This window comes from Neofelis nebulosa, chromosome 8 (assembly GCF_028018385.1).
Source record: "Neofelis nebulosa isolate mNeoNeb1 chromosome 8, mNeoNeb1.pri, whole genome shotgun sequence".
Classification (NCBI taxonomy): Eukaryota; Metazoa; Chordata; class Mammalia; order Carnivora; family Felidae; genus Neofelis; species Neofelis nebulosa.
In genome coordinates this window covers 72,670,317-72,692,751 of record NC_080789.1, presented here as the reverse complement: position 1 = coordinate 72,692,751, position 22,435 = coordinate 72,670,317, and the positions used below count along the sequence as shown (strand labels likewise).

The window sequence follows — 22,435 nt, the reverse complement described above, 5'->3', positions numbered from 1 at the left end:
GTTTCTGTAGTTTTCAGCATACAGGTCTTTTACATCTTTGGTTAGGTTCATTCCTAGGTGTTTTATGGTTCTTGGTACAATTGTAAATGGGATCAGTTTCTTGATTTCTCTTCCTGTTGCTTCATTATTGGTGTATAAAAATGCAACATATTTCTGTCCATTGATTCTGTACCCTGCAACTTTGCTGAATACATGTATCAGTTCTAGGAGTCTTTTGGTGGAGTCTTTTGGGTTTTTCATGTAGAACATCATGTCGTCTGCAAAAAGTGAAAGTTTGATTTCTTTGCCAACTTTGATGCCTTTTATTTCATTTTGTTGTCAGATTGCTGATGCTAGGACTTCCAACACTATGTTAAACAACAGTTGTGAGAGTGGACATCCCTGTCATGTTTCTCATCTCAGGGGGAAAGCTCTCAGTTTTTCCCCATTGAGGATGATATTAGCTGTGGGCTTTTTGTAAATGGCTTTTATGATGTTTAAGTATGTTCCTTCTATCCTGACTTTCTTGAAAGTTTTTATTAAGAAAGAATGCTATATGTTGTCAAATGCTCTTTCTGCATCTATTGACAGGATCATATGGTTCTTATTCTTTCTTTTATTAATGTGATGTATCACACTGATTGATTTGTGAATATTGAACCAGCCCTGAAGCCCAGGAATGAGTCCCAGTTGAACATGGTGAGTAATTCTTTTTATATGTTGTTGAATTTGATTTGCTGGTATCTTGTTGAGAATTTTTACATCCGTGTTCATCAGGGATATTGGCCTGTAATTCTCCTTTTTTGTGGGGTCTCTGCGTGGCTTAGAAATCAAGGTAATGCTGGCTTCATAGAATGAGTCTGGAAGTTTTCCTTCCATTTTTATTTTTTGGAACAGCTTGAGAAAGACAGGTATTAACTCTGCTTTAAATGTCTGGTAGAATTCCCCTGGGAAGCCATCTTGTCCAGGACTCTTATTTGTTGGGAGATTTTTGATAACTGATTCAATTTCTTCACTTGTTATGGGTCTGTTCAAGTTTTCTATTTCTTCCCATTTGAGTTTTGGTAGTGTGTGGGTGTCTACGAATTTGTCCATTTCTCCCAGGTTGTCCAGTGTGTTGGCATATAATTTTTCATAGTATTCTCTGATAATTTCCAAGATGTATTTCTGAGGGATTTGTTGTGATAAGTCTATTTTCATTCATGACTTTATCTATTTGTGTCCTCTTTTCTTTTTGAGAAGTCTGGCTAGAGGTTTATCAATTTTGTTTTTCAAAACAAAATATTTTTTCAAAAAACCAACTTTTAGTTTCATTGATCTGTTCTACTGTTGTTGTTTTTTTCTTTTTGATTCTATATTGTTTATTTCTGCTCTGGTCTTTATTATTTCTCTTCTCCTGCTGGCTTTGGGGTTTCTTTGCTGTTCTGCTTCTAGTTCCTTTAGGTGTGCTGTTAGATTTTGTATTTGGGATTTTTCTTATTTCTTGAGATAGGCCGAGATTGCAATGTATTGTCCTCTTAGGACTGCCTTTGCTGCATCCCAAAGGGTTTGGATTGTTGTGTTTTCATTTTCATTTGTTTCCATATATTTTTAAATTTCTTCTTTAATTGCCTGGTTGAACCATTCATTCTTTTTTTTTTTTTTTTTTTTTAATTTTTTTTTCAACGTTTTTTATTTATTTTTGGGACAGAGAGAGACAGAGCATGAACGGGGGAGGGGCAGAGAGAGAGGGAGACACAGAATCGGAAACAGGCTCCAGGCTCCGAGCCATCAGCCCAGAGCCTGACGCGGGGCTCGAACTCACGGACCGCGAGATCGTGACCTGGTTGAAGTCGGACGCTTAACCGACTGCGCCACCCAGGCGCCCCACCATTCATTCTTTAGTAGGATATTCTTTAACCTCCATGCATTTGAAGGTTTTCCAAACTTTTTCCTGTGGTTGATTTTAATTAAGTTTCATAGCATTGGATCTAAAAGTGTGCACAGTATGATCTCAGTTCTTTTGTATTTATTGAGGGCTGTTTTGTGACCCAGTATGTGATCTATACTGGAGAATGTTCCATATGCACTCGAGAGGAATGTATATTCTGCTGCTTTAGGATGAAAAGTTCTAAATATATCTGTCAAGTCCATCTGGTCCAGTGTATCATTCTGGGCCTTTGCTTCTTTATCTGTTTTCTGTCTAGATGATCTGTCCATTGTTGTAGTGGAGTATTAAAGTCCCCTGCAATTACCACATTCTTACCAATAAGATTGCTTACGTTTGTGATTAATTGTTTTATATATTTGGGTGCTATTGAATTTAGTGCTTAAACATTTATAATTGTTAGCTCTTTTTGATGGATAGACCCCGTAATTATGATATAATGCCCTTCTTAGTCTCTTGTTACAGTATTTAGTTTACAATCTAGTTTGTCTGATAAAAGTATGGCTACTCCAACTTTCTTTTGACTTCCACTAGCATGATAGAAGATTCTCCATCCCCTCATTTTCAATCTGAAGGTGTTCTCAGGTCTAAAATATGTCACTTGTAGACAGCAAATAGATGGGTCTTGTTTTTTTATCCATTCTGATACCCTATATCTTTTTATTGGAGCATTTAGTCCTTTTACATTCAGTGTTATTATTGAAAGATATGAGTTTAGAGTCATTGTGTTATCTGTAGGTTTAATGCTTGAATGATGTCTCTGGTCCTTTGTCATCTTTGCAACACTCACAGAGTCCCCCTTAGGATTTCTTGTAGGGCTGGTTTAGTGGTGATGAATTCCTTCAGTTTTTACTGTTTGGGAAAACCTTTATCTCTCCTTCAATTCTGAATGACAGGTTTCCTGGATAAAGGATTCTTGGTTGCATATTTTTTCCTATTCATCACATTGAAAACTTCCTGCCATTCCTTTCTGGCCTACCAAGTGTCAGTAGATAGGTCTGCTACTAGTCTGCTCTTGTAGGTTATGGCCTGTTTATCCTTAGGTGCTTTCAGAATTCTCTCGTTATCTTTGTATTTTGCCACTTTCAATATATATGTTGTGCAGAAGATCAATTCAAGTTATGTCTGAAGAGAGTTCTCTGTGCCTCTTGTTTTTAAATGTCTGTTTCCTTCCACAGATTGGGGAACTTCTCAGCTATGGTTTGTTCAAGTACACCTTCAGCCCCTTTCTCTCTCTCTTCTTCAACTCCTATGACATGGATATTGTTCTGCTTCATTGAATCACTTAGTTCTCTAATTCTCCTCTAGTGGTCCAGAATTTTTTTATTTCTCTTTTTCTCAGCTTCATCTTTTCCCACAATTTTATCTTCTATTTCACCTGTTCTCCCCTCTGCCTCTTCAATTCTCACTGTCACCGCTTCTAGTTTATTTTGCACCTCATTTACAACATTTTTAAATTCATCATGACTATTTTTTAGTTCCTTGATCTCTGCAGCAATATATTCTCTGTGTCTTCTATGCTTTTTCCAAGTCCAGCAATTAATCTTATGACTGTTATTCTAAATTCTTGTTCAGTTATATTGTTTATATCTGTTTTGATCAATTCTTTAGCTGTCATTTCTTCCTGGAATTTCTTTTGAGGAGAATTCTTCTGTTTCATCATTTTGGCTAGTATTCTGTTTCTTATGTGTTTTTAAATCTTGTTATGTGCCCTGTACCTGGAGCACTACTAGTAAAGAGGGGTCATAAACTGTCCAGAACCTGGCCCTTCAGGAGGTATTTTTTGGAGAATGTTACTTGCTCTCTCCTTACTTTATCTCCTTACTCATAGTGATCTTTTGAACCCTCCACTCAGTGTGCTTTGATTTGTTTGTTGAAGTAGCCCTGGAAAGGAAAATAAATGAACAAACAAAAAACAAACAGAAAACAAAAACATGCAAACACAGAAACAAAAAATACCCCAAAACAAAAAAACAGAAACACTAGCTACAAGTAAACAACAGGGTGGAGGCGGTGCTAATGGAAGAGGCCTTATACTATACAAAGAGAGAAATGACAGGGTGGAGAAAAAGAAAAAATAAAAATTGACCAGACAGAGAAACTATACAGCTTTATCCAGAGAGAAAGAAAGGAAAATAAAGAAGGAGGTGGGGAAAAAGAAAAGAAAATAACATTGACCATACAGAGAAACTATTTGGCTTAATCCAGAGAGAGAGAGAGAAAGGACAATAAAGAAAGTGGTGTGGAACATATATCAAGAGAATGGATTAAATATGTCTGCTTAAACAAACCAACAACCAGAGTAACCAGATTAGAGGGGGAAAGACATAAGGAGAAAAGGAAGGAAGAATATATCTATATAATAAGAATTGTCCAAGAATTAAACCAGGCAATGCAACAGCTTTGGTCTGGGGGAGGGGCTGTCTGGTTCCTCAGTGTCAATCTAGCTCCTATAGATATGCAGTTGCCAGGTGTGGAAGGGCATGGTTTGGTGTAGGCTGGTCCCACCTCCACTGTGGGCCCAGCTGTCCATCCCCGAAGCCCCACCTTGTTGGTGGTGGGGAGAAAATGGTGACACCCAAGTTTCTCCTCCATGGACCACGTGTCCCAGACCACTCTGGTCAAGCCGTTCTCACTGTGCCATGGGTGCAAATGAAGTGGTTTGTCCTGTTCTGGTGTTTCCCGTGCCCTGGTGCTTGGCTGGGATTCAAACTCCCACTCCATGTGCCCCAGTACTGGGGGAATGCAGCGCCACACCTCCTGATATATGGTCTCTGGCTGGTGGACACAGGCAGGCTTTGTTCTGTCCCACAGCACTCCAGCGAGGGGATCACTTTCTCCTTCTGTGGACTACACCACTGACCTAGCCACCAAGCCGGGGGCTGGCTTCCCTCCTCCCCAGGTGCATGATCTGGGCAGCAGGCCCCAGTCCAGAGAAAGCCCCTCAGTTAGAGTTTGGATATTTCTCCATCCAGTCCATGGTTTTTCTCTTGTCCAGACACCCCGGCCTCTTGTCCTATGCCTCCCCCAGCCTCTCTCTCTCTTTCCTTTGTCTCTTCGCAGAAGGGCATCCCTCCCCTCCTTTCGTTTTATCTCTCCCAGTTAGCAATCACACACCTATAGCCTGTCAGTTTGTCCCAGTGGATCCCAGGAAGTGACTGTCTCTTTGCCTTCTGGACTCTTGGATTTCAAAGTCTTTTAAGCTTCAACACTGTTTGAGAGGAAGGAACTTCGGATCCCCCTACTTCTCCTCCATGTTGGCCCCTCCCCCTCACAGAATTAATTTGGAAGCTTTCCTTCCTTTTCTACTTTTTGTAATAGTTTGAGAAGAATAGGTATTCACCCCTCTTTAAATGTTTCGTAGAGTTCACCTGTGAAGCCATCTTGTCCTGGACTTTTGTTTGTTGAGAGTTTATAAATTTAATTTCATTGCTGGTAATCAGTCTGCTCAAATTTGCTAATTCTCCCTGATTCAGTTTTAGAAGGTTATGTTTCTAGGAATTTATCCATTTCCTTTACGTTGTCCAATTTGTTGTCATATAATTTTTCATAATATTGTCTTATAATCTTTTGTATTTCTGTGGTTTTGGTTATTATTTCTCCTCTTTCATTTTTGGTTTTGTTTATTTGAGTCCTCTCTCTCTCTCTCTTTCTCTCTCTTATCAGGCTGGCTAAAGGTTTATCAGTTTTGTTGATCTTTTCAAAGAACCAGCTCCTGGTTTCATTGATCTCTTGTATTATTTTTTTAGTTTCTATTTTGTTGCTTTCTGCTCTGATCTCTGTTATTTCCTTTCTTCTCCTGGTTTGGGCTTTTGTTTGTTCTTTTTCTAGCTCCTTTAAGTGTAAGGTTAAGTTGGCTATTTGAGATTTTCCTTGCTTCTTGAGGTAAATCTGTATTGCTATAAACTACCCTCTTAAAACAGTTTTTGCTGCATCCCAGATATTTTGGACCATTGTGTTTTTATTTTCATTTGGTTCCATGTATTTTTTTATTTCCTCATTGATTTCTTGGTTGACCCATTCTTTGTTTCATAGCATGTTATTTAACCTTTTTGTGTTCTTCCAGATTTTCTCTTGTGGTTGATTTCTAGTTTCATAGAGTTGTGGTTGGAAAAGAGGCATGGTATGACTTCGATCTTTTTGAATATTTTGAGACTTGTTTTATGGTCTAATATGTGATCCATTATGGAGAATGTTCCATGGGCACTTGAAAAGAATATATATTCCTCTGTTTTAAGATAGAATGTTCTGAATACATCTGTTAGATCCATCTGGTCTAATGTGTCATTCAAATCCACTGTTTCCTTATTGATTTTCTGTTTGGATCATCAGTCATGTAGGTGGGTTATTGAAGTCCCCAACTATTATTGTGTTACTCTCTATTACCTCCTTTATGTTGGTTAATAGCTACTTTATATGTTTTGGTGCGTTTGTGTTGGGTGCATAAATATTTACAATTGTTATATCTTCTTGTTGGAATGTTACTTTTAGGATTATGCAGTATCCTTCTTTGTCTCTTGTTACAGTATTTGTTTTAAATTCTATTTTTTTCCAGTGTAAGTATTGCTACCCTGGCTTTGTTTTCACTTACATTTGCACGGTAAAATCCCCTCACTTTCAATCTGTATGTTTTTGGGTCTGAAATGAGTCTCTTGATTTGCAACTGCATGGATGGAACTGGTGGGTATTATGCTAAGCAAAATTAGTCAGAGAAAGACAAATATCATATGACTTCACTCCTATGAGGAATTTAAGATACAAACCAGATGAACATAAGGGAAAGGAAGCAAAAATAATATAAAAACAGGGAGGGGGACAAAACATAAAAGACTCTTAAATATAGAGAACAAACAGAGGGTTGCTGGAGGGGTTGTGGGAGGGGGATGGTCTAAGGGGCATTTAGGAATCTATTCCTGAAATCATCGTTGCACCATATGCTAACTTACCTGGATGTAAATTAAACAATAAATAAATTTAAAAATTAATTTAAAAAGTGAAATGAGTTTCTTGTAGGCAGCATATATATAGGTCTTGCTTTTTATCCATTCTGTCACCCTATGTCTTTTCAATGGAACATTTAGCCCATTTACATTCAGAATAATTTTTTTTTTAATTTTTTTTTTCAACGTTTTTTATTTATTTTTGGGACAGAGAGAGACAGAGCATGAACGGGGGAGGGGCAGAGAGAGAGGGAGACACAGAATCGGAAACAGGCTCCAGGCTCCGAGCCATCAGCCCAGAGCCTGACGCGGGGCTCGAACTCACGGACCGCGAGATCGTGACCTGGCTGAAGTCGGACACTTAACCGACTGCGCCACCCAGGCGCCCCTCAGAATAATTATTGACAAGTATGTGCTTATTGGCATTTTATTACTTGATTTACAGTTGTTTTTGTAGTTCTTCTCTGTTACTTTCTTCTTTTGCTCCCTTCTCTCAGTTTGCTAGCTTTCTTTAGGGTATATTTGGAGTCTTTGCTCTTTATTTTCTGTGTATCTCCTACCAGTGTTTGATTTGTGGTTACGATTAAGTTTATATATACGGCTTTACACATACAGCAGTCTATATTAAGTTGATCACTTAAGTTTGAACCCATTGTAAAAGCACTAAATTTTTACTCCTCTCCTCCCATATTTAGGTGTATGATGTCATACTCTATAGTCTTATTTTATGAATCCCTTGAATTTTTAGATATATTTGATTTTACTGCTTTTGTGCTTCTTACTTTTCTTACTCCCTATTTGTGGGTTTTTCCTTTGCACTCAAAGAATTCTCTTTATCATTTCTTGTGAGGCTGGTTTAGTGGTGATGAATTCCTTCAACTTTCATTTGTCTGGGAAACTTTTTTTTTAAGAGATAGAGCATGCAAGTGGAGGAGAGGGGCAGAGGGAGAGAAAGAGAGAATCTTAAGCAGACTTCAGGCTCAGTATAGAGCCAAATGCAAGGCTTAATCCCACAACACTGGGATCATGACTTGAGCCAAAATCGAGTCAGATATCAACTGACTGAGCCATCCAGGCACCCCTGTCTGGGTAGCTCTTTATCTTGTCCTTCTATTTTGAATGATAGACTTACTGGATAGCATATTCTTGGTTGCAGGGTTCTTTTCTTTCAGCACTTTGAATATATCATGCCACTGCCTTCTAGCCCACAAAGTTTTTGCTGAAAAATCAGCTGATAGCCTTATGGGGTTTCCTCTGTATGCAAATCTTTTCTTTTCTCTTTCTGCTTTTAAAATCTATAAAGAACTTATCAAACTCAACACTCCCAAAAATAAATAATCCAATTAAGAAATGAGTAGAGGACATGAATAGACATGTCTTCAAATGGCTAACAGACACATGAAAAAATGCTCAACATCACTCATCATCAGGGAAATACAATTCAAAACCACAATGAGGTACCTCCTCACTCCTGTCAGAATGGCTAAACTTAACAACACAGGAAACAACAGATGTAGGCAAGGATGCGGAGAAAAGGGAATCGTCTTACGCTGCTGGTGGGAATGTAAACAGGGGCAGCCACTCTGGAAAACAGTATGGAGGTACATAAAAAGTTAAAAATAGAACTACCCTAAGACCCAGCAATTGCACTACTAAGTATCCAAAGGATACAAAAATACTAATTCAGAGGGGCACATGCATCCCATTGTTTATAGCAGCATTATCAACAATAGTCAAACTATGGAAAGAGCCCAAGTGTTCATTGACTGATGAATGGATAAAGAAGATGTGGTGCGCACACACACACACACACAAACACACACACACACACACACACACACACACACACACACGCGATGGAATATTAGTCATCAAAAAGAGTAAAATCTTGCCATTTGCAACTATGTGGATGGAACTAGAGTATAGTATGCTAAGTGACATAAGTCAGTCAGAAAGACAAATACCATTTGATTTCACTCATATGTGGAATTTAATAAAGAAAACAGATGAACATAGGAAAGGGAAGGAAAAATAAGTAAAAAACAGAGAGGGAGACAAACTATAAGAGACTCTTAACTATAGAGTACAAACTGAAGGTTGCTGGAGGGTAGGTGTGTGGGGGGTGGGCTAAATGGGTGATGGGCATTAAGAAGGGCACTTGTGATGAGCACTGAGTGTTATATGTAAGTGATGAAACACTAAATTCTCCTGAAATCAATAAAAAAAACAAAAAATAAAAAATAAAATGAATTAAAAAATAAAAATTTTCTCTATCACTACTTATTGCCATTTTAATTACTATATGTCTTGGTATGGATCTCCTTGGGTTGATTTTGTTGATCTCTGATTTTGCTGGTCTGATTTTGTTGATTTTGTGCCTCTTATATCTGGATTTCTGTTTCCTTCCCAAGATTTCAGAATTTTTCAGCTATTATTTCTTCAAAATTTACTTCCCCTTTTTCTCTCTCTTCTCCTTCTGGGATCCCTATAATGAGAGTGTTATTACACTTGATGGTGTTGCTGAGTTCCCTTAATCTGTTCTCATTTTTTATTATTCTGTTTTCTTTCTCCTGTTCAGCTTGATTGCTTTCCCTTACTCTGTCCTCCAGGTCACTGATCCATTCTTCTGTTTTTTCAAGTTTTATTTATTTATTCCTTTTAGTGTACTTTTTAAAGATGTTATTTATTATTATTATTATTATTATTATTATTATTATTATTTAGAGAGAGAGAGAGAGCAAGAAGGGGAGAGAGCAGAAAGAAAGAATCTCAAGCAGGCTCCTCACCCAGCAGGGACTCCGATGCGGGGATCAATTCCATGACCCTGGGATCATGACCCAAGCTGAAATCAATGGTTGGACACTCAACTGACTGAGCCACTCAGGCACCCCTTAAAGATTTAATTTTAAAGAATCTTTACAGCCAACAATGGAGCTCAAACTCACAACTTCGAGATCAAGAGTCACATGCTCTATTGACTAAGCCAGCCAGGTGCCCCCCTCTAGTGTATTTTTAATTTCAGTTTTTGAGTTCTTTACCTCTGATTTTTAAAAAATGTTTTCTCTCTCTTTGTTGAGGATGTCACTGGGATCCTCCACTCTTTTCTCATGTCCAGTGACTATTTTAATGACCATTACTTTAAATTCTCTTTCAGGCATATTACTTATATCCATTTCATTTAACTCTATTGCTGTTCTTTCATTAGGGGTTTATTCTCCAGTCTCCTCATTTTGTCTAATTCTCTGTGTCTGTTTCTCTGTGTTAAAAAGTCAGTTATATCTCCTGCTTTTTTTACTTTTTTTTTTTTTTAAATTTTTTTTTCAACGTTTTTAATTTATTTTTGGGACAGAGAGAGACAGAGCATGAACGGGGGAGGGGCAGAGAGAGAGGGAGACACAGAATCGGAAACAGGCTCCAGGCTCCGAGCCAGCAGCCCAGAGCCTGACGCGGGGCTCGAACTCATGGACCGCGAGATCGTGACCTGGCTGAAGTCGGACGCTTAACCGACTGTGCCACCCAGGCGCCCTCTCCTGCTTTTTTTAAAAAATATTTTTATTCATTTTTGAGACAGAGACAGAGCACGAGCAGGGGAAGGGCAGAGAGAGAGGGAGACACAGAATCCGAAGCAGGTTCCAGGCTCTGGGCTGTTAGCACAGAGCCCGACGTGGGGCTCGAACTCACACACCGCAAGATCATGACCTGAGCTGAAGTCAGACGCTCAACCGACTGAGCCACCCAGGTGCCCCTATATCTCCTGCTTTTGAAAGTAGTGGTGTTATGAAGAAGGGGTCCTGTAGTGCTCTGCAGTGCACTGTCCCTTGTTCACCAGGACCTGGCATTTCAGGGGTGTCTCCTATGTGTGTCGCATATGCCCTACTATTGTGGCTGAGCAGCATTTGCCATTGGTCCAGTTGCCTGGAATGGCTTTCTTTGCCTGTTAAGGGCACAGTTTGGTCCCTGTGTCCAGAGTTGTCACACTGAATTGCAGGGTGCTCTCCCTGTGTTGTCCCCTGAGATGCTTTTGTTGGTGAGTGGGGCCTGCAGTCAGACCAGCTGCCTACCTCCAGCCCGCTACTGGGGCTGAAGTCAGGCTGATGTGTGTGGTTATGTTCCCCTCTCCCCAGGGCAGGAGCCACTTTGGAGTGGTGACCTTAGTACAGGTTGCTTGCAGGTGCCGCTTTGGATGGACTCTTGCTGTTGGATGGGGCAAGTCCACAGAGTATGGGGGTGAGGTGTGTGATGTTAGCAAGATGTGCTTTAGTCTGCTGCTGGGGAGGATCTGGAGCTGCTTTGGATGGACTCCTGCAGAGCAGATTGGCAATGGTGTGGGCGTTGTTAGCAAGTTGGTTGAAGAGCATGCACATTGCTTCCCACAGGTGTTTGTGTTTCTAAATTGGGGGATGGGGGAGAGAAGTGTTGCCCACCAGCTCTTTTGTTTTTGGAGAAGTCTCCTAAAGATCCCTGCCCTCTCAGCACACGTTCTGAGATCAGCAAATAAATCTTCCCATATACCTCAGGTGTGTTTCAAACTGTTGCTTCTATGCAGTATCTCAGTGGGGTTGTTGGTTATACTGTCTCTTTAAGGGCAGGGACTCAGTTTCCTTTTGCTCTCTGACTCTCCCAGAGCCAAGGACTGATTTTAAAATTCCAGGTGTTAAGCCCCACTGATTTTAAGAACTCCCAAAGTTAAGTTCCTCTGGTTTTCAAAGCCAAATGTTATGGGGATTTGCCTGGAGTGCCTGGTGAGTGTGCTCCTCTCCCTTCTCTGCTCTTGCTGTGTCCCTCTCTCCCGGATAGAGTCTCCCGGATCAGTTTGGTTCCCAACCATTTCTCCACCCTTCCCTTCTTTTCTAGTGTGCCATTTTTTTCTACATTTAGCTGTGGATAGTCTGTTCTACCAGTCTTTGAATCATTTTGGGGGGGTTATTTACACTGATGTGAGTGTGATCTAGGTATATCCATTGGATGAAGTAAGTTTAGGGTCTTCCTACTCTGCCATCTTCCCTGGAAGTCCAGTATAAAATCTTTTTTATATTACTGGATTTTGTTTGCTAGTATTTTGTTGAGGATTTTTGTGTCTATATTCATAAAGGATATTGGTCTGTAGCTTTCTTGTGATGTCTTTGTTTGGCTTTGATATTAATACTGGCCTTATATAATGAATGTAGAAGTATTGTATCCTCCATTTTCTAGAAGAGTTTACATAGGATTGGTATTATTTTTTCCTTAAATATTTGAAAGAATTCACTAGTGAAGCCAGATGGGCCTGAGATTTTCTTTATGGAAAGATTTTAAAATACAAATTCAATTTCTTGTTATAGGATGTAGGAGGCAGAATGATGCCCCCCCCCCAAAGATATCAACGTCCTAATCCCCTGCACCTATGAGTATATTACTTTACATGGCAAAAGAGATTTTTCTTTTTTTTTTTTTTTCAACGTTTTTTATTTATTTTTGGGACAGAGAGAGACAGAGCATGAACGGGGGAGGGGCAGAGAGAGGGAGACACAGAATCGGAAACAGGCTCCAGGCTCCAAGCCATCAGCCCAGAGCCTGACGCGGGGCTCGAACTCACGGATCGCGAGATCGTGACCTGGCTGAAGTCGGACGCTTAACCGACTGCGCCACCCAGGCGCCCCAAAAGAGATTTTTCAAATGTGATTAAGTTGAGGAATTTGAGATGGAGAGAATATTCTGGATTATCCAGCTGAGCCCAATGCAATCACAAGTATTCTTAAAAGTGGAAGAGGAAGAAAAAGAGGTCAGAATAATTTGATGTGCAAAGCACTTAACCTGCCATTACTTACTTTGAAGATGAAGAATGGTGCCCATGAGCTGAGGAATGCAGGTGTCCTCTAGAAGCTGGAAAAATCAAACAGATTGCCCCCTAGAGCCTTCAGACAGGAAAGCAGTCCTGTCTTGGTTTTAGTCTAGTGAAGTGTATAGCAGTGTTGAACTTCTACAGAACTGTAAAATAATAAATTTGTGTTTTTAAGCTATTAAATTTGAGGTATTGTTATAGCAGCAATAGAAGATGAATACCTATTCATATTTTTTATTTCTTCTTGAGTAGTTTTGGTAACTGTCTTTTAAGAAATTTGTCTATTTCATCAAATTTGTCTAAATTGTTGGCATGAAGTTGTTCACAGTATTCCCCAACAATCCTTTTAGCTTCTGTAAGATCAGTAGAGATGTCCCCTCTTTCATTCCTGGTTTTGATAGTTTGGTATGTGTAAAGGTTTCTCGATTTTGTTAATTTTTTCAAAGAACCAAAGTATGATTTCATGATTTTTTTCTACTCTGTTTTCGATTTCATTTGTTTCCATTTTGTTGTTTATTCTTTATTTTTCTCTGCTTTCTTTGGGTGTAGTTTTCTCTTATTTCTCTGGTTTCTTGAATGGAAGCATAGGTTGTTGATTTGACACCTTTCATATTTTCTAATATTGTATTTAAATTTGTAAATAGTTGCCTCTAAGCGCTGATTTAGCCACATTCCATCATTTTTTAAAAGTTTATTTATTTTGAGAGAAAGAGAGAAAGCACGTGTACAAGAGGGGCAGAGAGAGACAGAGAGAGAGACTGAGACTTCCAAGCAGGCTCTGCAATGTCAGCATGGAGCCCAATGCAGGGCTCCAACTCACAAACCCTGAGATTGTTACCTGAGCTGAAATCAAAAGTCAGATGCATAACTGACTGAGCCACCTAAGTACCCCTAAATCCCTTATATCTTGAAATGCTTTCTTATTATACTTCAAGTCAATTTTTTTTCAATTTCCTTGATTTCTTCTTTGATCCATGGGTTATGTAGATGTGTATTGTTTAATTTCCAAATTTTTGTGGATTTCTCGTTTCCTTCTGTTGTTGATTTCTAAATTAATACCATTATGGTTGAAGAATGTACTTTGCATGATTTCTAACCTTTTAAATTCATGGAAACTTGTTTTATGGCCTAACATTCTGTTTATCTGGGAGAATGATGCATGTGCACTTGTAAAAATTGTATATTCTGCTAATTTTGTATGGGGTGTTCTGTTGATATCAGTGAGGTCAACTTGGATGATAGCATTGATTCTTCTATATCCTCGCTGATTATTTTGTCTAGCTGTACTATCATTTTTGAGAGTTACTGAAGTATCCAATATTATTGTTGAATTGTCTATTGCTTCCTTCAACTCTGTCCGATTTTGCTTTATGTATTATGGGCTGTGCTGTTAGGTATATGTATGTTTACAATTGTTTTATCATTCTGACAAGTTGACCCTTTTATCATTATAAAATGTCCCTCTTTGTGTCTAGTAATTTTTATCTCAAAGTCCATTTTTCTAGTATTGGTATAGTCGCTTTCACTCTCTTTTGGTTACCAGTTGTATATCTTTTTTTCATTTTTTTACTTTCAATCTATTCGTGTCTTTGAATTTAAAGTTTGTCTCTTGTAGGCAGTATTGAGTTGGATCTTGTTTTTTATCCAGTCTGACAATCTCTGAATTTTGATTGGAGTGTTTAATCCATTCACATTTCATATTATTATCAATTTGGTTGGATTTATATCTGCCAATTTGCTATTTGTTTTCTGTATTACTTATGTATTTTTTGGTTCCTCTGTTCTTCCTTTATTGCCTTTGTTTATGTAAAATGGGTCTTTGCTAGTGTATCATTTTAATTCCTTTGGTGATTTTTTGCTTTTTATAAAAAACCATATTTTTAGTGGTTGATTTAGAGATTACAATATGCATCTTAATTTATCACAACCAATTTCAGATTAGTGCTCACTTAGTTCCAGTAAAGTATAGTATCTTTACTCTGATACTTGTGCTATTATTGTCATAGATAGTATATCTCTATATTGTAAATCCAGCGTACAGTGTTATAATTATTGCATTATCCAATGGTATGTTTTTTAATAAAGTTAAAAGAAGAAAGGAAAAAAATATATTTACAGGATCTTTTTTTAATTGAAAATTTACCATTTCTGGTACTTTATTTCTTCCTGTAGATTTGAGTTACCATCTATGTCATTTCCCTTTTCCAGTATAGTTCCATTTTCTCCACCTTCCTTTGTGCTATTATTGTCATATATATTACATACTAATATGTTATAAATTCAACAACACAGTTTTATAATAATTGTTTCATGCATTTGTTTTTAAATCATTTGAGATGAAAAGAGAAAGATTTATACTGTTTTTTAAAATTATTACCTACATAACTTTAGTCATGTTCTTTATTAGTTTATATGGATTCAAGATACAATCTTGTATTTCCTTTCAGCCTGAAGAAACTCCTTTAATATTTTTAACAAATTTATTGAGAAATTATTCACATGACATAAAATTCACCCATTCTTGTATGCAATTCATTGGTTTGTTGTATATTCAGAAATATGTGCAATCATTATCACAGTCAATTTTAGAACATTTTTTGTCACCTCAAAAAGAAACCCTGTACCCATTATGAGAGCTATCATCTCTCATATCTTTTCCTTTCCCACCCTAGCTGTAAACAACCACTTATCTACTTTCTGCTTCTATAGATTTCCCTATACTGGACTTCAATGTGAGTGTAATCATATCATAGCAGTCTTTTGTGGCTGGCTTTTTTTCAACTTAGCATAATGCTTCCAGGTTCATTCATATTGTAGCATGTGTCAGTACTTCCTTCCTTTTTAAGCATGAATAGTATTCCACTTTATGAGTATACATTTTGTTTATGTATTCATCCATTGACGCACATTTGGCTATTATAAATAATGCTGCGATATGCACCAATGTACAAATTTCTGTGCACATATGTTTTGATTTCTTTTAGGTATATATATATTTAGGAGTGGAAGTGCTATGTCACATGGTAACTCATTGTTTAATTGTTTGATGAACTGTCAGACTGTTTTTCAAAGTGACTGAATCATTTTACATTCTCATCAGCAGTGTATGAGGGTTTTTCTTTTCTCCACATTCTTACCAATACTAATTTCATTTTGCTCATGATCATCCTGATAAAAATTTAAATGACAGGTTTAGATGTATTTCCTCACACAAATAGAGAAATTTCATTTTAATATTCATGATAAACTTAAAGAGCTGTGATGTTATTCTTATAGCAATAAGTATATATTGTGGTACGTAGCAAAATTATAACATTTTAATAATTGCTATAATTTATAGAGTGTCAACTATGTGTTAGACTCTTTGTTCTTTATATTCTTTGTCTCTCTATGAAACTAAAAAGTTATGTATTTATTATCTCTTTTCTAAATAGGGACACTGAGGCTCAGAGAACAGTGCATATGGGATTCAGATCTTTCTGTTTGCTATGTTGAAAATAGATATATCCAAGATAGCTGTGAGGCTTTCTTCATTGTAGTTACTTAAGGACTCAGGGCAACATCTTGAACATTGCTAATACTATGCCAGAAGTAAAAAGGGAACTTTAGAGTATCTTGCTCCAACAATTAAATGCTCTGGTTCAGAAATAATACACATCATTTCTGCTCACAAGTCACTGATGAGTATTGGTCATTTTCCCCACCCATTCACAAGTGGGGCAGGAATTGCAATCCTACTATATGCCTAGGAGGCAGATATATTTAGTGAGCTGAATGTTTAATGACTATAAAATTGACTATCAACTTCAACTAATGGATGGTACCATCCAACTTCATAATACAGTTTCAACAGTTCCAGACATCAGTCCAGAGAAACAGCACTTAGAAAAATAAGAAAAATCACCACTGTGCAAGGAACTTTCCAACACACTTCCTTCACTTAAGTAGAATTGTATCATATGTCCATTTTTAACCAATTACTGGCAAGAAGAATGAGATTTTTATGGTTGGCTCAGCCCAGTTGCGATCTGCCTCCGAGAGCGAGGGATTGGGCTACTTTTCCCTGGAGATCATAGTTGTCTAAAGTTTGTGTAAATGTTGAAAAAGATTTTTGGGGGACACTTTTTAGTAAATTAATTTAGTAAATTTTTTCACAAAGGAAAAATACTTCAATACTATCAATAGCTCAGGTATTGAAACCATAAGGGGAAGTGGAGAAATGAATGTAGGCAAGAAACCAACTTGATTGGCTACAAAGGGCAAGCCAGAAGGGCTAGAAGTGTCAATAAGAAACATTATATAATGCACTGAGGGTTAGTATCAATAGCTTCTTAGATCCTATCCCAAAACAAAAGGCATGTCTATGCATTTCTAAATTTCATTTATTATTGAAAATTTTCCATGTGTCCACAAAGTCCTATTTACAACTTTACCTGACTTATTACACTGCCTCTAAATTAGCTAATAGTTACTGAGAATTTAGTATGTGCCAGGTATATTGTAGCTTGCTACATGGATTACATAAATTAATCCTTGCAGTAATCCTAGGAGTTGGATAATTATCAGTTCTCTCATTTTTACAGATTAAAAACCTGAGGTTCAGTTCTGGTATGTAATTTGACTAAAGTCACACAACCAGATGGTAAACCAAAGCAATTTGGTTCCAAAGTTCGTGTTTTTAAGCTATCTTATTTATGCTTCCACTACTGGTAATTTTTTATTCATTTAATTAAGGAGAGTTTATTTCATTCCTACTTGATAAACACATCTGGCCCTGTCCTAGGCTTTGGGGATTCGGCAACGAGCAAAACAAATCCATGATCTCATGAGTTTACATTCTAGTAGGCGAGATAAGATAAATAAGTAAATTATATAGGTTATTAGAAGATGATAAATGACACGGATCACAAGGTGACATTTAAGTAAAATCTTGGAATAGACGAGAGAGCATGTCCTAAAGCAGTCAGGAGAAAGAATGGTCAAACTCACAGGGTAGCTATTGCAAAGGTAATTTTTGCTTTATGTAGATAGGTGCTCCAGTGTCAGATATGTAGATATTTACAATTGTATAAATTTAATCCACCTTCTCCTAATTGATAAGGGAGTAATATAGTTTTAGTACTTATTAAGGGAAGCATCGTAGCATAGTAGTTTAGTGTATAGATTCCAGAGCCAGTTTACCTGGATTTAAATCCTTGTTGTGCTTATTGACTGCGTGACTTTGGGTATATTACCTCACCTCTCTGTGTCCAAATTCTATTATCTATATAATAATGAAAATAATGCCTACCTAAAGGCAATTAGGAATTAGTTTATATTTGTGGAGTTTTTAGGACAATGCCTAAATACATAGTGCTAAGTATATGATAAAAATTGTCTTTCAGATAATTTGCTAAAAGCTTGTTTTAACTTGTCTTGAATATACTCAGAAAGCCTTTAACCAAACAATACCATTTTCTTATAAAAGGTTATGTGTTTCACATAAAGCCACGGATCTGGAAAGATGTGCTAATGAAAAATGCAATGCTTCTGGAAAGGAATCTAAGACTACCTTCTTTAAAAACTGTTTCCTTCTGGGGGCGCCTGGGTGGCGCAGTCGGTTAAGCGTCCGACTTCAGCCAGGTCACGATCTCGCGGTCCGTGAGTTCGAGCCCCGCGTCAGGCTCTGGGCTGATGGGCTGATGGCTCGGAGCCTGGAGCCTGTTTCCGATTCTGCGTCTCCCTCTCTCTCTGCCCCTCCCCCGTTCATGCTCTGTCTCTCTCTGTCCCAAAAATAAATAAAAAATGTTGAAAAAAAATTAAAAAAAAAAAAACAAAAAACTGTTTCCTTCTGGTCTACTTATTCTAGGTACCACATCTTAACAAATTATTAACCCGTTCTATCTAGAATAAGTATGGATTCTTAAAATTTGAATCTTATAAAAGGAATTTTTAAAAATAATTGACAGTGGCTCAATGCATTCTGTGGACTTAGGGTTCAGTCTCTGACTATAATTACTTATTTTGTTACTCTGAGTAACAGTGGTTATCAATCTGCTTTCCAAAGAGGCTTTAACCTCTTTCGATATGTTCTGCATGGTCTGTGAAAATTGCTTATTTTGGGAAATGGCTTCTTTTTGTTTCTTGCTGCACTTCTATTTCCTCTGTGTGTTCTGCTTAGCTTCTTCAGTATTCAATACTCTTTTAAGTTCTTTTGACAGAATAAGTAATTTCCACATTGGTTTCAAACTGAAAATAGATACCACATTGCATAGGAATACCCTCAGTCTGTGTGGGTTGAGTGGGCCTGACTTCTCATCTTCAGGAATCAGGACTGTGATCCAGGTCTGGCCAATTACAGGTTTTTTCTGGGACTTTTGCTGGAAATGTTGGGGAAGAAGGTTCTCATTATCAGGATTCCTAGCTTTAGAGATACTGGTGGTCATCTTTGCTGTAACATAAAGAAAGCTTGTTGGAAAATGTAGTGCAGAGGAGAGCAGTGGTAAGAGACAAATAGATTTCTAATTACATTAAAATTTTTTTTAACCTTTATTTATTTTTGAGACACAGAACATGAGTGGGGGGAGGAACAGAGAGAGAGAGGGAGACACAGAATACAAAACAGGCTCCAGGCTCTGAGCTGTCAGCACAGAGCCCAATGCAGGACTTGAATTCATGAACTGTGAGATCATGACCTGAGCTGAAGTCGCCTGCTTAACTGGCTGAGGCACCCAGGCACACCTTTCTCTAATTACATTTTTAACCCTTTCATCCATTTCTTAAGCTGGATATTTGTTATGTGACCCATTGACCCTTCCTCTCATTTTATAGTTATGCTTTACTGATCTGACATATTCTTCTTTTAAAAAAATTATTTTGGGGGACACCTGGGTGGCTCAGTTTGTTGAGCCTCCAACTCCTGATTTCACCTCAGGTCATGATCCTAGGTTCATGGGATCAAGCCCTGCATTGGACTCCACACTGTGGAGCTGCTTAAAATTCTCTCTCATTCTCTCCTTCTGCCCCTTTCTCCTGCTCACACGTGCTCTCTTAAAAAAAAAAAAATTTTTTTTTAAGTAATCTCTATGCCCAATGTAAGGCTTGAATGCTTGACTTCACGCCCCCGAGATCAAGAGTCGCACTCTACTGACTGAGCCAGCCAGGCACCATCCTATGGTATATTCTTCTATATAAAGTTTTCAAGTACTTCTCTAGGTATGGTAGCCAAAGTTTTACTATTTAAACATTTTAATGCCTATATATTTCATGATACTATTGTGTACTACATATACACACACTTATAAAATAAGGAGATGAATTAACATCTAATTATATGGGACCTATATGGATTCTATTATTGGCCATAACTTATTTTTGTGATAATCTGAAAATTATTAATTGGCAGTTTTAAAATTGACATCTAGTCAAAAAAGCAACTGAGGGGCACCTGGGTGGCTTAGCTGAGTGTCCAACTCTTGATTTCAGCTCAAGTCATGATCCTAGGATCATGGGTTTGAGCTCCGCTTCAGGCTCTGAGCTCACAGCATGGAGTCTGCTTGGGATTTTCTCTCTCTCTCTCTCTCTCTCTCTCTCTCCTTTTCTGTGCCCCTCCCATGCTCATGCACTCTCTCTCTCAAAAATAAAATAAATTAAAAAAAAAAAAGCAATTGAGTTTATAAATGATTGCTGAAGGAAAGACATATCTATTAAGATGGGCATTTTCTGATTGGCAAATGCTCTCATATTACAAATCACCAAGTTTATTACAGGTCCATAGCCCCTTTCTCTGAAACCCATGGGGCCAGATAAATTTTTAAAATCAGAATGCTTCAGCTCCTCTAAGCTCCCCACTTTTTTTGGCCTATTCATTTGGATCTGTATTGTGTTGGAGGATTTCCTCAAAAGTTTGTTGATGATTATCTATTCATATTTGAATGTGAAACACTAAAAAGCTGATCAGAAGCATCTATCACCACCACCGCCTTGGGCATATTAACTTGTGGGACTTTAGAACTTTTTCTTTCGGGCCCCAAATATCCAGTGTCTATATATCTTTTCTCCTGGGAAGGACCCCTCAATCTTCTGAGGTGAATGAGCCTACCTGATAGTGTTTTGGACATAAGCAGGGAAAGGATAATGCAGATGCCATGGCTTGCCATGAATAAGGGGTGATCCACAGGTAGGGTCTTGGGGGCCTAACTGCTCTTTACACAAAATTTTCAACCAGTTATGTTTATACATTTGTGTGGTAAAATATACATAAGATAAAATTAAGCATTTTAACAATTTTTAAGCAATCAGGACACTAAAGTATATTCACATTGTATAACCACCGCCACGATCTATACCCAAAACTTTCTCATCATCTCTAACAGAAACTCTACCCAACGCTAACACTCCCTTCCCCCTTTCTCTCCCAGTCCCTGGTAACCTCTAGTCTACTTTCTGTCTATATGAATTTGACTGTTCTAGGTATTCATCAGTAAGTAAAACCATACACTTGTCCTTCCATGTTGTTTGCACCTTTTTTTCAAGTAACTCAGGTTAAGTAAATGGCCCAAGGCCATCAGCCAACATGGCCATGAGAACCTATGTATCTCTGTCAAAAGAAACTATATACATTATATATCTATATCTATATACCTATATCTATATCTATATATAGATATATCTATATCTATATCTATATATTTTATTCTCCAGTTAAAATACAGTGTAGTCTTGGCTTCAGTAGAACCAAGTGATTCATCACTTACATATTAACACCCAGCGCTCAACCCAAGTGCCCTCCTTAATGCCCATCACCCATTTAAACATCCCATCAACCCTTGGTTTATTCTCTGTATTTAAGAGTCTCTTATGGTTTGCCTCCCTGTTTTCATCTTGTATTTTCCTTTCCTCCCCCAATGTTCATCGTTAAATTTCTCAAATTCCACATGAGTGGAATCATGTATTTGTCTTTCTCCGACTTATTTTGAGTAGCATAATATACTCTAGTTCCTTCCACGTTGTTGCAAATGGCAAGAAACTATACTTTATTATGCATTTCTACTTTAGTAGTAAACTTTTTCCATCCACATGCATATACGTAGCTCTATACATAACAGATATTTTGCAACTGACATTATATCCAGAATTCTTCCATACCATTAGGAATTCTCTGAAGCATTTTAATGCTTCCTAAGAATCTATCATTTTGGATGATAATATCATGTTTTATTTTTTGTTGGCATTTAATTATGTTCTGAGTTGTAAATAACATATAGCTTTGCACATAATACCTGTACTTCTGACTAGAACCCGAGGATAAAACAGAATATAATTTCTGGTTTAAACAACAGAGCATATTTAACACTTATTGTTAAATTACCCTTCAGCAACTAGCCAGTTTACAATATTAAAAGTACTCTGAAGTCATCTTCATCACCACTGATTTTTTTTTAATTAGATAAAAAATGTTCTACTGGTTGTAAAAATAACTAATGATAAAGGGTATTTTTCATTTAGTTCTTATTTTCTACATATTCACTAGCTCATTTTCTATTCTGTTGGAAGGAATTCATATAAAAACTTACCTGTATTTTGTTGCAAACTTTGTCCCCTTTTTTCTTTTAAATTTAATGAATTAATGGGTGGAACAAAAAGTAGAGTCCACCACTCAATTATTTAGTCTGGTTTCCTCATTGAAATCTAGAAGATTCTTTGCTAGTGAGTGGTTAACACTTTCATTGGCTTTATAGTTTTCAAAGGGGAAATATTTTTATTGTTTTTAGTAGTTAAAACTAATAA

The 22,435-nt window shown here is 37.5% G+C and overlaps 1 long non-coding RNA gene across 1 annotated transcript in view; it reads left to right on the top strand.

The window, feature by feature from the left end:
• LOC131519749 (uncharacterized) overlaps positions 1-22,435 on the top strand; it is a 73,717-nt gene that overhangs the window by 47,294 nt on the left and 3,988 nt on the right. The window lies entirely within an intron of this gene.